General features: G+C 46.5%; 1 long non-coding RNA gene across 1 annotated transcript in view; it reads right to left on the reverse strand.

The window, feature by feature from the left end:
* LOC132541692 (uncharacterized) overlaps positions 1–1,114 on the reverse strand; it is a 29,000-nt gene extending 27,886 nt beyond the window's left edge. The window contains exon 1 of the long non-coding RNA XR_009552790.1: positions 1,089–1,114. This is a non-coding gene — a long non-coding RNA (uncharacterized LOC132541692). The remainder of the gene's footprint in view (positions 1–1,088) is intronic.
* Positions 1,115–14,796: the final 13,682 nt, after the last annotated feature.

Raw genomic sequence — 14,796 nt, forward strand, 5'->3', positions numbered from 1 at the left:
CTCACTCACACACACACTCACACACACACACACACACTCACACACACACACACACCACACACACACACTCACTCACACACACACTCACACACACACACACACACACACACCACACACACACACTCACTCACACACCACACACACACCACTCACACACACACACTCACACACACACACACACACACACCACACACCACACACACACCACACACACACACACACACACCACCCACACTCACACACACACACACACACACACACACACACACACACACACACACACACACTACAGTGCACAAGGACCCTGGTTCAAGCCCCCTGGCCCCCACTAGCAGGGAAAGCATCGCATCACGAGTGGTGAAATAGGGCTGCAGGTCTCTCGGTCTCTCTCCTTCTCTCCTCCTTTCAGTCTCTCTATCTTTATCCAATGATAAATAAAAGTTTTTAAAAAAGGGGGGGGCTGGGTGGTAGCACAGCAGGTTAAGCGCAGGTGGCGCCAAGAGCGCAAGGACCGGCGCAAGGATCCCGGTTCGAGCCCCCGGCTCCCCACCTGCAGGGGAGTCGCTTCACAGGCGGTGAAGCAGGTCTGCAGGTGTCTGTCTTTCTCTCCTCCTCTCTGTCTTCCCCTCCTCTCTCCATTTCTCTGTCCTATTCAACAACCGACTACAGCAATAACAACAACGATAAACAACAAGGGCAACAAAAGGGAAAAAATAGCCTCCAGGAGTAGTGGATTCATAGTGCAGGCTGAGTCCCAGGATAACACTTGAGGCAATAAATAAATAAATAAATAAATAAATAGGAGAAAGAGTGAAAGTACAATATGTATGACAGGGTCGAGGGGGTGCCACAGACATGGTCGTAACCACACAAAAGGAGGGCACAGACAAGCCTCATGATCTCTGGGAGTAGGGAATAGCAGGGGTGCTGGTGAACCGCTTTATCCCCCAGCCCACACACACCAGGATCACGGCTGGGACTAGAGCCAGCACAATGACTCTACCACTCCCTGCCGCTATTTTCTCCTTTTGTTTTCCCCCTCCCTAGTTTGTTCAATAGGGCAGAGCAGGAGAAAAAACGGGATATACCTGGAGACCTGCTTCACCAGTGGGGGCATCTACCCTGCAGAGAGGGAGCTCAAGCCCAGGTCCTTAAGATGGTCCTGTGTGCACTCCAAGTAATGCACCACCACCCAGCCCCCAGGACTACGTCATCTCCAAAACTGTCTGAATTCCCCATTCTCCATGGTGGAGGTGGGGTCAGCACCTTGGCTGAGATGCTGTGGTCCTATGGGTTAGCCTGCAGGGTGGAAGGGAGAGGGCCTTCTTCCCCTGCTCTCTCTTCTGTGTCCTCTCACCCCCTGCCCTTAGAGTCTGGCCAAGGTACTCCCCCATGAGAGTTCCCCAGTAATCAAGGAACAGCGGGGCTGAGTGGTTGGTCAGAAGTGGCTGGGTGTGGACTCTGATCTGGACTACGCCAGGGATGCCTGGGCACGGGGCCAGGCTTACACATTCCTCTCTCCCTCCAAGCTGGAAATTCCACTGCACTGAGTGTGTTTGCACCCATGTGTGGTAGGAAGGAGGGAGAGGCTGGAGGGGTTCACGCTTGTGACTGTCCCGGCCCTGGACTTCCAGCCCCCAGGTCTCCAAGGGCAGTGAGTGCCCTGCCTCTGACCCTTTCAGGAAATCTGGATACAGAGCAGAAAGAAAGGCCCTTCAATCTCTCCTAAGCTAGCACCGTCCCTTTTGGAAGGGCAGTGTCAACTCGATATTAATTGGAAAACTCGCAGGCGCCGGATGGTGGTGCTCCTGGTAGGGTGCACATGCTACAGTGCCCAAGGACATGGGTTCAAGCCTCCAATCCCCACTTGCAGGGTAGAAACTTCATGAGTACTGAAGAGATGGATGGTGCAGATATCTCTTGTTCCTTCTCCCTCTTGCTTCCTTCTTTCTCTCGCTCTCTCTCTTTTTAAATATTTTATTTATTTATTCTTGAGAAAGACAGGAGGAGAGAAAGAACCAGACATCACTGGTACGTGTGCTGCTGAGGATTGAACTCAGGACCCCATGCTTGAGAGTCCAATGCTTAATCCACTGCGCCACCTCCCAGACCACGCCCCCTTCCTTCTCAGTTGCACTTTGTCTCTATCCAAAATAAAACATACAAAAATAAACTGTTAAAAAAAAAGAGGGTGTCTCAGGCAGGGGTAGATAGCAGAATGTTTATACATCTGTTATGAGCAAGGACTAGGGTTCAAGCCCTCAGTCCCCACTTGCAGGGGGAAAGCTTTGTGAGTGGTGAAGCATTACTGGAGGTGTCTGACTGTCTCTGTTCCTTTTTATTTATTTTTACCAGAGCATTGGTCAGCCCTGGCTTATGGTGGTGGCTAGTACTGAACCTGGGGCTTTGGAGCTTCAGGCATGAGAGTCTGTTTGCATAACCATTATGCTATCTACCTCGCCCTCTCTGTTCCTTTCTATCACCCTGACTTCTCAATTTCTGGCTGTCTCTCTCGAATAAATAAAGATAATTTAATTTTTTTTTTAAATTCAGAAACTCTCATGCCTGGGGCTCCAAAGTCCCAGGTTCAATCCCTGGTACCACCATAAACCAGAGCTGAGCAGTGCTCTGGTAAAAAAAAGAAGAAGAAGTAAAAAAAGCGGAGGTCTCTCAATAGCGGACCTAGCTTCCAGACTAAGCTTAGGACAAGAAGCCCGGGAAGTAGGACAACAGATCAAGCTGAGACTCTCAAGCGCCCAGCATCACATGTACCAGTGCTACTCTGCTTCTCACTGTCTCTTTAAAAATTATGTAACAGGGGGAGTCAGGCTGTAGCGCAGCGGGTTAAGCGCAGGTGGCGCAAAGCACAAGGATCGGCATAAGGATCCTGGTTCGAACCCCGGCTCCCCACCTGCAGGGGGGTCGCTTCACAGGCGGTGAAGCAGGTCTGCAGGTGTCTGTCTTTCTCTCCTCCTCTCTGTCTGCCCCTCCTCTCTCCATTTCTCTCTGTCCTATCCAACAACGACGACAACAACAATAACTACAACAATAAAACAAGGGCAACAAAAGGGAATAAATAAATATTTTTTTTTAAAAATTATGTAACAGTGGCCTGGGGAGACAGCATAATGGCCAATGCAATTATTTCTGCCAGAGGCCCTGGACAGAGACAGAGACCAGATCACTGCTCCATCATCTGATATTCCGTGTGTGTGTGTGTGTGTGTGTGTGTGTGTGTGTGTGTGTGTACACAACAACAAACAACAGAACATCAGATAACAGAGCAATGATGATCTGCTCTCTGTCTCTCTCAGCAGGGAGTGGAGAGAATGATTCTCCAGCCCTGTGACCGGAAACCAAACTCCAGGTAGAGGGAGCAGCCTGGGGAGGCTGCGGAGAGCAGGCATGGAAAGGGCAAATAGGGGGTTTCAGGAGAGGGGGAGTAGGGCACAGCTGACAGGAGCTTGTGGGTCTAGGAAGAACTGCGCTATGCTAGAAGCCAATACAACGTGAACTCGCTATGCTAGAAGCCAATGACAACGTGAACTCGCTATGCTAGAAGCCAATGACAACGTGAACTCGCTATGCTAGAAGCCAATGACAACGTGAACTCACCTGTTTAATATGACTCAGTGCTATTTAACACATGCAGTGCTGTGCCCCCCACCATCATCTCAAAAGGAAACCCCACACCCATTCAATTAGTCACCCCCACCTCCAGCAGGCATTAATCTGCTTCTATGGCTTTGCCTACTCAGGTCCCAGTATCAGATACTAGCCTCTCTCTCTCTTTCTTTTTTTTTATTATTATTTTTAAAGATTTTATTTATTTATGAGAAAGACAGGAGGAGAGAGAAAGAACCAGACATCACTCTGGCACATGTGCTGCCAGGGATCGAACTTAGGACCTCATGCTTGAGAGTCCAAAGCTTTATCACTGCGCCACCTCCCGGACCACTTTTTTAAATTTTTTTAAAAAATATTTATTTATTTATGAATTCCCTTTTGTTGCCCTTGTTGTTTTTCATTGGTGTTGTAGTTATTGATGTCGTCGTTGTTGGATAGGACAGAGAGACATGGAGAGAGGAGGGGAAGACAGAGAGAAGGAGAGAAAGACAGACACCTGCAGACCTGCTTCACTGCTCCTGAAGTGACTTCCCTGCAGGTAGGGAGCCGGGGGCTCGAACCAGGATCCTTATGCCGGTCCTTGCACTTAACCCGCTGTGCTACCGCCTGACTCCCACCTTTTTCTTTCTTTTTATTCTTCCTTTTTTTTTTTTTGCCTCCAGGGTTATTGCTGGGGCTTGGTGCCTGCACTATAAATCCACTGCTTCTGTGGCCTTTTTTTTTTTTTTTTTGGGTAAGACAGAAATGAAAGAGGAGGGGGAGATAGATATATAGATATATATAGAGAGATACAGACACCTGCAGACCTGTTTCACCGCCTGTGAAGTGACTCCTCTGCAGGTGGGGAGCCGGGGGCTCGAACCAGGATCCTAATGCTTGTCCTTGGGCTTTGTGCCACGTGCATTTAACCGCAGTGCTATTCTCATCTTCACATTTTCTAGTCATCAAGCATGTTTTTTAATAGCCACGTGTGAACCAGTCTGACTCACATTATGGGATGACTTTCACTGCTAGGGAGGCGATGTGGAGGAGAGAACCAGAGAAGTCAGCAGGTTGCTCAGGAATTGAGAGGATGGGGCTGTGGGCAACAGAAAGAGGAGACCACGCTTTGGAAATGTGTTAGTGTTGACTTGACCTGCTGAGGGACGGGTGTAGGGGAGGGGAGTATGGAGCCCTCATGTCCGAGGCTCCCAGTTCTCAGGCTCATTCTCATAAGCCAGAATTGAGCAGTGTTCTGGCATTTCTATTTCTCTCTCACTGAAAAAAGAAAGAAAGAGGGGCCGGGTGGTGGAGCACCTGGTTGAGCGCACATGTTAAGATGTGCAAGGACCAAGGTTCGATGCCCTGGTCCCCACCTGCAGGGGAAAAGCTTCACGAGTGGTGAAGCAGGGCTGCAGGTGTCTCTCTGTCTCTCTCCCTCTCTATCACCCCCTTCCCTCTCAATTTCTACCTGTCTTTACACAATAAATAAATTTAAGAAAGGTTTAAAAAAAAGTTTAAAAATAAAAAAATAAAGAAAAGAAAAAGGTAGGTGTAGATTGCATAATGGTTATGCAAAGAACTCTCATGCCTGAGGCCCCGAAAGTCCCAGGTTCAATCCCCTGCACTGCCATAAACCAGAGCTGAGCAGTGCTCTGGTAAAGACAAAAAAAAAAAAAAAAAAGTGGAACCTTTGATGCCTCAGGCAGGAAAGGCTCTTTGCATAACCATTGTGCTGTCTCCCCAGCCCTAAATTTGAGATATTTGATTGGTGATGTTAATTGGACAGCAGAAAGGTGAATCTGGGATTTATTGGGGGAAGTCAGAACTGGAGATAAACACTTGGAAGTCTGGCTGGCCGCTGCTCAGCGTGGTCCCCATGCCGCGGAGGGAAGCCGCCCTGCTAGGTCTCTCTCTTTCACCCTTTGTGAAGGTCTGTCATTGCTAAGCAAACAGTTCACACTTTACCATGCCCGAGGACCCGGGTTTGATCCCTTAACCACCAAGAAAGCACCACGCAAAAGGGAAGATTCAGGATGACAAAAATAACTTTAAGAGCTTGGTAATAGGGGCTGGGTGGTGGCGCACCTGGTTGAGCGCACATGTTACAGAGCACAAGGACCCGGGTTCAAGACCCTAGTTCCCACCTTCACAAGTGGTGAAGCAGGGCTACAGGTGTCTCTCTGTCTCTCTCCCTCCCTCTCAATTTCTGGCTATTTCTATGAAATAAATAAAGGTTTAAAAAAGTAAAAAGTGGGGCTGGGTGGTAGCGTACCTGGTTGAGTGCACATGTTACAATGCACAAGGATCCAGGTTCGAGCCCCCAGTTCCCACCTGCAGGGGGAAAGCTTTGCAAGTGGTGAAGCAGGGCTGCAGGTGTCTCTCTGTCTCTATTACTCCCTCCCCTCTCAATTTCTGGCTGTCTCTATCCAATAAATAAATACAGATAATGCAAATTTTTTTTTTTTTAAAGCGTGGTAGCTGGGTGGCGGTGACAGCATAATGGTTATGCAAACAGACTCTCATGCCTGAGGCTCCTAAGTCCCAGGTTCAATCCCCCACACCACCGTAAGCCAGAGCTGAGCAGTGCTCTGGTGTTCCTCTGTGTGTGTCTCTCTCTCTAAAAAATAAAAAAAATAAAAATTAAAAAAAAAAGTGTGGTAGCTTAGGAGAGGGGGCAGTGTTGAAGTACTGACGTCTCAAGCATGAAGTGGCATCACGTGTGACATGCACCACAACTGATGCTGTTCTCTCCTTTCTTTCTTCAGCTCTGGCTTATGGTGGTGCAGGGGATTGAACCTGGGACTTGCTGCCTCAGGCATAACCATTATGTTATCTACCCTGCCCAGTATAGCTTTGATTCTAAGTATCTTTTTCTTCTTCTTCTTTTTTTTTAAATTTATTTCCTTTTGTTGCCCTTGTTTTATTGTTGTAGTGACTGATATCTTTGTTGGATAGGACAGAGAGAAATGGGGGGGGGGGAGGAGACAGAGAGGGGAAAGACAGACACCTGCAGACCTGCTTCATCACCTGTGAAGCAAGTGACTCCCCTGCAGGTGGGGAGCCAGGGGCTCGAACCAGGTTCCTTATACTGGTCCTTGCAGGATTCTAAGCATCTTCTTTGGTGTCTTAAGCTTAAAAGTTATTCATTTTGAATAACTATTAAAAAGTCAGATAGGAGATAACCTACTTTGAAAAATCCTAATAAAATGATCTGGTGTAAGGGAGATCAAGAGTCTGAGTCTGCTCACCTCCAGGAAGGCAAGCATTTAAACAGCACTCAGCATTTGCAAAGACTGCATTCACATGCACACCCACTCCCATTGTCTTTTCAGCCCTTCCGCCCCAGCAAGCAGGAACTCACTGAGAGCGCAAACCAAGTCATCTTGCTTTCCAGTGAGAAAGCCTAGCCTCTTATGCTGAAGACATTAAACTTACTTTTCTGGACCTTTTGTCTTTTTTTTTTTCCCCCAGACCCGCTGCTGCGCCGCCCGCACCCGCGGCTCCCCTGAACCTTTTGTCTTAATGGAAGGGATGTATGTACCTCTTTAAAAATAATTTTATTTCTTTTTAAAATTATTATTTTCAATATTTATTTATTTATGAATTCCCCTTTGTTTCCCTTGTTGTAGTTATTATTGTTGTTACTGATGTCGTTCATTGTTGGATAGGACAGAGAGAAATGGAGAGAGGAGGGGAAGACAGAGAGGGGGAGAGAAAGACAGACACCTGCAGACCTGCTTCACCGCCTGTGAAGCGACTTCCCCTGCAGGTAGGGAGCAGGGGGCTCGAACCAGGATCCTTATGCCGGTCCTTGCGCTTTGCTCCACGTGCACTTAACCCACTGCACTACCACCCTACTCCCTAAAAGTAATTTATTCAAAGACTATTTATTTATTTTAATGTTTTGTTTATTCCCTTCTGTTGTCCTTGTTCTATTATTGTTGTAGTTATTGTAGTTATTATTGATGTCGTTGTTGTTGGATAGGACAGAGAGAAATGGAGAGAGGAGGGGAAGACAGAGATGGGGAGAGAAAGACAGACACCTGCAGACCTGCTTCACCGCCTGTGAATCAACTCCCCTGCAGGTGTCGAGCCGGGGGCTCGAACCGGGATCCTTACGCCGGTCTTTGTGCTTCACGCCATGTGCGCTTAACCCGCTGCTACTGCCCAATTCCCCAAAGACTATTTATTAATGATACAACCAGAGTAGCACTGCAGTATTGAACCCAGGACCTCATGCTTGTAAGACCAGTGCTTTACCGACAGCACCACCTTCTGGCCTGCCGGAATGTGTTTCTGCAAAGTTATGCTTTCATGTTACTTCATCTTCCCTGGAAAGTGGGTTATCCCTGGGGCTTGGTGCTCCCCACCTGCAGAGGGGAGTCACTTCACAGGCGGTGAAGCAGGTCTGCAGGTGTCTGTCTTTCTCTCCCCGTCTTCCCCTCTTCTCGAGATTTGTCTATCCAACAACAATGACAACAATAATAGTAACAACACTGATAAACAACAAGGGCAACAAAAGGGAAAAAATGGCCTCCAGGAGCAGTGGATTCATAGTGCAGGCAGAGCCCCTGCAATAACCCTGGAGGCAAAAGGAAAGAAAGGAAAGAAAGGAAGAAAGAAAGAAAGAAGGAGGCATCCAGCCTTGGTTCCCACCTGCAGGTGTCTGTCTTTCTCTCCTCTTCTCTGTCTTCCCCTCCTCCATTTCTTTTTTTTTTTTTTACATGCATAACATTCCCCAGATTCCCATTTAACAATACAACCCCCACTATTTCATTCATCATTTTTCATGGACCTGTATTCTCCCCACCCACCCACCTAACCCCAGAGTCTTTTACTTTGGTGTAAAACTCCAATTCCATTTCAGGTTCTACTTGTGTTTTCTTTTCTGATCTTGTTTTTCAACTTTGGCCTGAGAGTGAGATCATCCCATATTCATCCTTCTGTTTCTGACTTATTTCACTCAACATGATTTTTTCAAGGTCCATCCAAGATCGGCTGAAAACGGTGAAGTCACCATTTTTTACAGCTGAGTAGTATTCCATTGTGTATATAGACCACAACTTGCTCAGCCACTCATCTGTTGTTGGACACCTGGGTTGCTTCCAGGTTTTGGCTATTACAAATTGTGCTGCCAAGAACATATGTGTACACAGATCTTTTTGGATGGGTGTGTTGGGTTCCTTAGGATCTATCCCCAGAAGAGGAATTGCAGGGTCATAGGGTAGGTCCATTTCTAGCCTTCTGAGAGTTCTCCAGACTGTTCTCCACAGAGGTTGGACCAATTGACATTCCCACCAGCAGTGCAGGAGGGTTCCTTTGACCCCACACCCTCTCCAGCATTTGCTGCTGTTACCTTTTCTGATGTATGACATTCTCACAGGAGTGAAGTGATATCTCATTGTTGTCTTTATTTGCATTTCTCTGACAATCAGAGACTTGGAGCATTTTTTCATGTGTTTCTCGGCCTTTTGGATCTCTTCTGTGGTGAATATTCTGTCCAAGTCCTCCCCCCATTTTTGGATGGGGTTATTTGTTGTCTTGTTGTTGAGTCTGGCAAGATCTTTATATATGTTGGTTATTAAACTCTTATCTGATGTATGGCATGTAAAGATCTTCTCCCATTCTGTGAGGAGTCTCTTGATTTGGGTAGTGGTTTCTTTTGCTGTGAAGAAGCTTTTTAATTTGATGTAGTCCCATAGGTTTATACTTGCCTTAGTCTTCCTTGTAATTGGATTCGTTTCATTGAAAATGTCTTTAAAATTTATGCGGAAAAAAGTTCTGCCAATATTTTCCTCTAAGTATCTGATAGTTTGTGGTCTAACATCCAAGTCCTTGATCCACTTGGAATTTACTTTGATAAACTTAATTTTGTAAATAGTTCTAGTTTATCTATCTCTTCATTTAGCTCCCTTATGTCTTTACTGATTTTCTTCCTGGATGATCTGTCAAGTTGAGATAGTGGGGTGTTGAAGTCCCCTATTATGATTGTGTTACTGTTAATATATTGCTGTAGCTCTGTCAGTAGAAGTTTGATGTATTTAGATGGCTTCTCATTGGGTGCATAGATATTAATAATTGTGAAGTCCTCTTGATTGACTGATCCTCTGAGCATTAAGTAGTGTCCATTCCTATCTTTTTTAATCTCATCTATTTTAAAGTCTATCATGTCAGATATGAGAATAGCTGTTCCTGCCCTTTTTTGTGGGCCATTGGCTTGAATGATAGTTTTCCATCCTTTCACTTTAAGTCTGTGTTTGTCTTGTTGCGTTAGGTGAGTTTCCTGTAGACAACATATTGTTGGGTTGTGTTTTCTGATCCATCTTCCTACTCTGTGTCTTTTAATAGGTGAATTCAGGCCATTGACATTTATTGATATCAAAGATTGAAGATATTTTAACGCCATTCTTGTAGAGTTTTAGAGTGTATTGATATATGTCCTATCTGTGGTGGTCTGACTATTTATAGGAGACCTTTCAGAACTTCTTTCAGGGCAGGCTTGGTGATGGTTGCTTCCTTCAACTGTTGCTTGTCTGAGAAGGTTTTGATGCTTCCATCTAGTCTGAATGACAGTCTAGCAGGATATAGTATTCTTGGCTGAAAGCCTTTCTCATTGAGCACTCGATAGATATCTTGCCATTCTCTTCTGGCCTGTAGTGTTTGTATGGAGAAGTCTGCTGCTAATCTTATGGGTTTTCCTTTGTAGGTGACTCTTTGTTTTTTCTCTTGCAGCCTTGAGGATCCTTTCTTTATCCTTATTCCTTTCCAATCTAAGTATGACATGTCTTGGTGTCTTTAGGTCTGGGTTAATTCTGTTTGGGACCCTCTGGGCTTCTTGAATCTTTATGTCTTTGGTGTTGTCTAGACTAGAGAAATTTTCAGCTATTATGGCCCGGAGAATGCTTTCTTCCTCCCCTTCTCTTTCTTCCTCTGGTAAGCCAATAATGCGTATATTGTTTCTTTTGAAGTCATCCCATAGGACTCTGTTGTTGTTTTCAGCATCTCTTAATCTCTTTTTGAGATCTCTTACTTCTTTTTTAGTTGTCTCTAATTCATCCTCAATCTTGCTAATTCTGTCTTCAGCCTCATTGATTCTATTCTCTCTGTCCTCTACTGCTTTCTGGAGTTCATCTATTTTGTTGCCCTGCTCTGATACTGTTTTAGCTTGTTCAACTAGTTGCCTTCTTAGCTCAGCGATTTCAGCTTTCAGCTCTCTAATAACCATGAGATTATTAGAATTTTCTTCCATATTCTCATTTGTTGTTCCTGCATTTCTGATTACAATTTTTTCAAATTCTTTACTCACTCCTGTTATTATTTCCTTGGCTAATGTTTGGATGTTGAACTCGTTATTTTGTGCTTCAGCCTCTGGAGGACTTTTAGCTGGACTCTTGTCCTGGTTCGAGTCTCCAATATTTTTTCTTGTTGTTTTAACCATTTTATATAAGTTAACAGTTTTTTCAATCCCTGAGTTGGAGTTCAGTGGTGTAAAAGCCTTTTTTTTTTTTCCCCTGTAGGCTATGGGAGCCTGAGGGCTTTTAAACTATCAATAGGCTTCTTAGCTTAATCACTGACTCCTGACCAAGAGATAAATCAGGGTGTGGCAGAGATAATCCAGTGGTTATGCAAAGAGACTTTCACATCCCCTCAGCTATGCCACCGAGGTATAGGTCTTCTCCTGAGTTTCCCGGTTAGATCTCTGTACCCTGGTGTCCCTCCCTGTTGCTGCTCCAGATTCTGAGGGTAGTAGCAATGGAGACTCAGAGTTGCACTTGGTGAGTCTCTGGGGAGTTCCTCCTCCATTTCTTTGGGTCCTATCCAACAACGGACAACAGTAACTACAATGATAAACAACAAGGGCCACAAATGGGAATGAATGGCCTCTAGGAGCAGAGGACTTGTGGTGGACACGCAGCCCCACCTATAACCCTGGAGGCAAAAAAAAAAAAGAAAGAAAAAGAAAGGAAGGAAGAGTGGAGGGGAAGCAGGGGTGGGGCGGGGGAGACAGCATCGTGGTTATGCAGAGACGCTCATGCCTGAGGCTCCAAAGTCCCAGAATCAATCCCTGCACCACCATAAGCCAGAGCTGAGCAGTGCTCTGGTAGAGAAAAAAAAAAGAGAAAAGCAGCGGGTGGGGGGAGACAGCATCATGGTTATGCCGAGACCCTCATGCCTGAGGCTCTCAAGTCCCAGGTTCAGTCTCCTGCACCACCATGAAGCAGAGTTCTGGAAAAAAGAAAACCAAAGCAGGGGCTGGCAAGACAGCTATGGTGTCACCTTTCCCGCCCTCCCTTTCTCTCTCTCTCTTTCTGCTCTGCCTGCCTGGAGAAGGAAGCCCCAGTGACAGACATGTAGTCAGTGAGGTAGTGCTCTGCCGTGGGGTCTGGGAGTGCTGCCAGGTGAGGTCTGGGTCTGAGCGCCAGCATCACAGAGGGCGAGATCGCATCCCTGGGAATTAAGTGCCGTGGTCTCCCGCCTCTGCCCCCAGGAGAGGTCAGATTGTGCAGACATGAGGCCCCGAGCCCATCATGAAAGGGGCAGAAGTAAATCTGTAGACTGGGCTAGAGAGAGAGCGTGCTGGGTACGCAAGACTACGGAGTCTGAGGTCCCAAATCCAATCCCTAGCACCGCCATCAACCACACTCGGCGGTGCCTCTGACTGGGAAGGGCAGAAATACCTGTGGGGCACATTTGAGCCAAGTTCACATCTCCGAGTCAAGATTCAATATCGGGGAGTCGTGGTAGCGCAGCGGGTTAAGCGCACATGGCAGTGCAAAGCACAAGGACCCGCGTAAGGATCCCAGTTCGAGCCCCCAGCTTCCTACCTGCAGGGGAGTCGCTTCACAGGAGGTGAAAAGCAGGTCTGCAGATGTTTATCTTTCTCTCCCCCTCTCTGCCTCCCCTCCTCTCTCTATTTCTCTGTCCTATGCAACATCGACGACAATAATAATAATAATAAACAACAAGGGCAACAAAGGGGGGGGTTTGGTATCAAATTTCTTGTAGTTTCAGCCCAAGAAACCTGATCACGATTACTCCTGATCTGTAGTGACAGTAATCTACATGGTAAAAACCCCATCTCTCCTGGTGGTGGGAAACCTTGCCTCAAACTGCTAGCATGCTACCAGCCTCATCCTGGGTAAGGGAGGTGGTTATCATGCCTGAGGCACTGAGATCCCAAGGTCAGTTCTAGTCTGGTAAAAACAATCAAATCCTACCACCTTGCATTTTGTGTGTTCTCTATAACTCCTTTCTTCCTTTTTAAAAATTTACTTATTGGGAGTCAGGCAGTAGCACAGCGGATTAAGTGCACATGGCACAAAGTGCCAAGGACTGGCATAAGGATCCTGGTTCGAGCCCCCTGCTCCCCACCTGCAGGGAGTCGCTTCACAGGCGGTGAAGCAGGTCTGCAGGTGTCTTTCTCTCCCCGTCTTTCCCACCTCTCTCCATTTCTCTCTGTCCTATCAATAACAGCAACAAAAATGGGAAAAAAAGGCCTCCAGGAGCAGTGAATTCATAGTGTAGTCACCAAGCTCCAGCAATAACGCTGGAGGCAAACAAACAAAAATGGGAGTCAGCCAGTAGCACAGCGGGTTAAGCACAGGTAGCACAAAGTACAAGGACCGGCATAAGGATCCCAGTTCGAGTCCCTGGCTCCCCACCTGCAGGGGAGTCGCTTTACTGGCAGTGAAGCAGGTCTGCAGGTGTCTATCTTTCTCTCTCCCCCTGCCTTCCTCTCCTCTATTTCTCTGTCCTGTCTAACAACGATGACATCAATAACATCAGAAATAATAACTACAACAATAAAAAATAACAAGGGCAACAAAAAGGAAAGAAAGAAAAAAATCCATCACTCTATTATTTTGGTCATTGCCAGGTAGAGATTTTGAGGTCACAGAGGGCACAGCCTGGGAGGTAGCCTATGAATACAATGCTGAGTAGACAAGCACGGGGTCCCATTTCCTGCCTGGCTTCCTGTGTACCAGAATGCTGCTCTGCTTCTCAAAGTGAGAAACTCTTTCTCTCTCTGAGAGAATTAAATTAATTAAATTATGCCTTATAGTGGTGTTGTGGCTTAAACTCACGAACACTGGAGCCTTGGGCATGTAAATCCTGTGTTCTAACACAGGGAATTCTCTTTGCCCCGGAACACACTCAAAACCATTCATCTGGTGTTGGGAAATTGTGCGGATGTGGTTGAGCTTGGCAGGGCTTGACCTGAGGAGTGCGGCTATCCTGTCAGTTTCTCTACCGAGAGGTTGAGGAAGGACAAACAGGAGGCTCCTCACAATTTCCCGACAAATTACTTTCTGTCTCTATCCACAATTAATAAATTAAAAAACAAAACAAAACACCTTCAAGTGGCCAGGGAGGTAATTGATCAGTAAAGGAACTGCATTGTCTTGCTGCCACAAGCGTTGTTCCTGAATCACCTCCCTCGCTGAGTAGGTACCAGCCCAGGCTGGCTCCGGTCGAGTTCTCGCCAACTCAGAGTACGCGCCCAGGAAGAGGCACTCCCATGCTAGCCCGGCACCTGGCGCAAAGCGCAAGGACCAGTTTAAGGATCCCGGTTCGAGCCCCTGGCTCCCCACCTGTAGGGGAGTCGCTTCACAGGCGGTGAAGCAGGTCTGCAGGTGTCTTTCTCTCCCCTTTTCTGTCTCCCCCTCCTCTCTCCATTTCTCTGTCCTATCGAACAGTGTTACCAATTACAACAATAAAAAAAAGAGCAACAAAAGGGAAAATAAAAATTAAAAAAAAAACCAAACAAACTAGAATCACCGCTGGGAGTATGGATTATATGCACCCACCTGTCAACGCCCATGTTCAGCGGGGAAGCAATTACAGAGCCAGACCTCCCACCTTTGGCACCCACAATGATCCTGGGTCCATACTCCCAGAGGGATAGAGAATAGGAAAGCTATCAGGGGAGGGGATGGGACACGGAGTCCTGGTGGTGGGAATTGTGTGGAGTTGTACCCCCCCTTTTTTTGTCAGTGTTTCCTTTTAATAATAATAATTAAAAAAAAAAATCCACCAAGCAGATACTTTAGTTGCTCACAGGTATCTTCATTCCTTATCTGAGTGATTTCATACATTGTAAAAATTTGGGTTTATTTTTCTCAGACCCCCCCCCCCGTTTTTTCTATGTAAAACAAACACACACCTCCATACACAAGATGCCTACCA

This window comes from Erinaceus europaeus, chromosome 12, assembly GCF_950295315.1.
Source record: "Erinaceus europaeus chromosome 12, mEriEur2.1, whole genome shotgun sequence".
NCBI lineage: Eukaryota > Metazoa > Chordata > Mammalia > Eulipotyphla > Erinaceidae > Erinaceus > Erinaceus europaeus.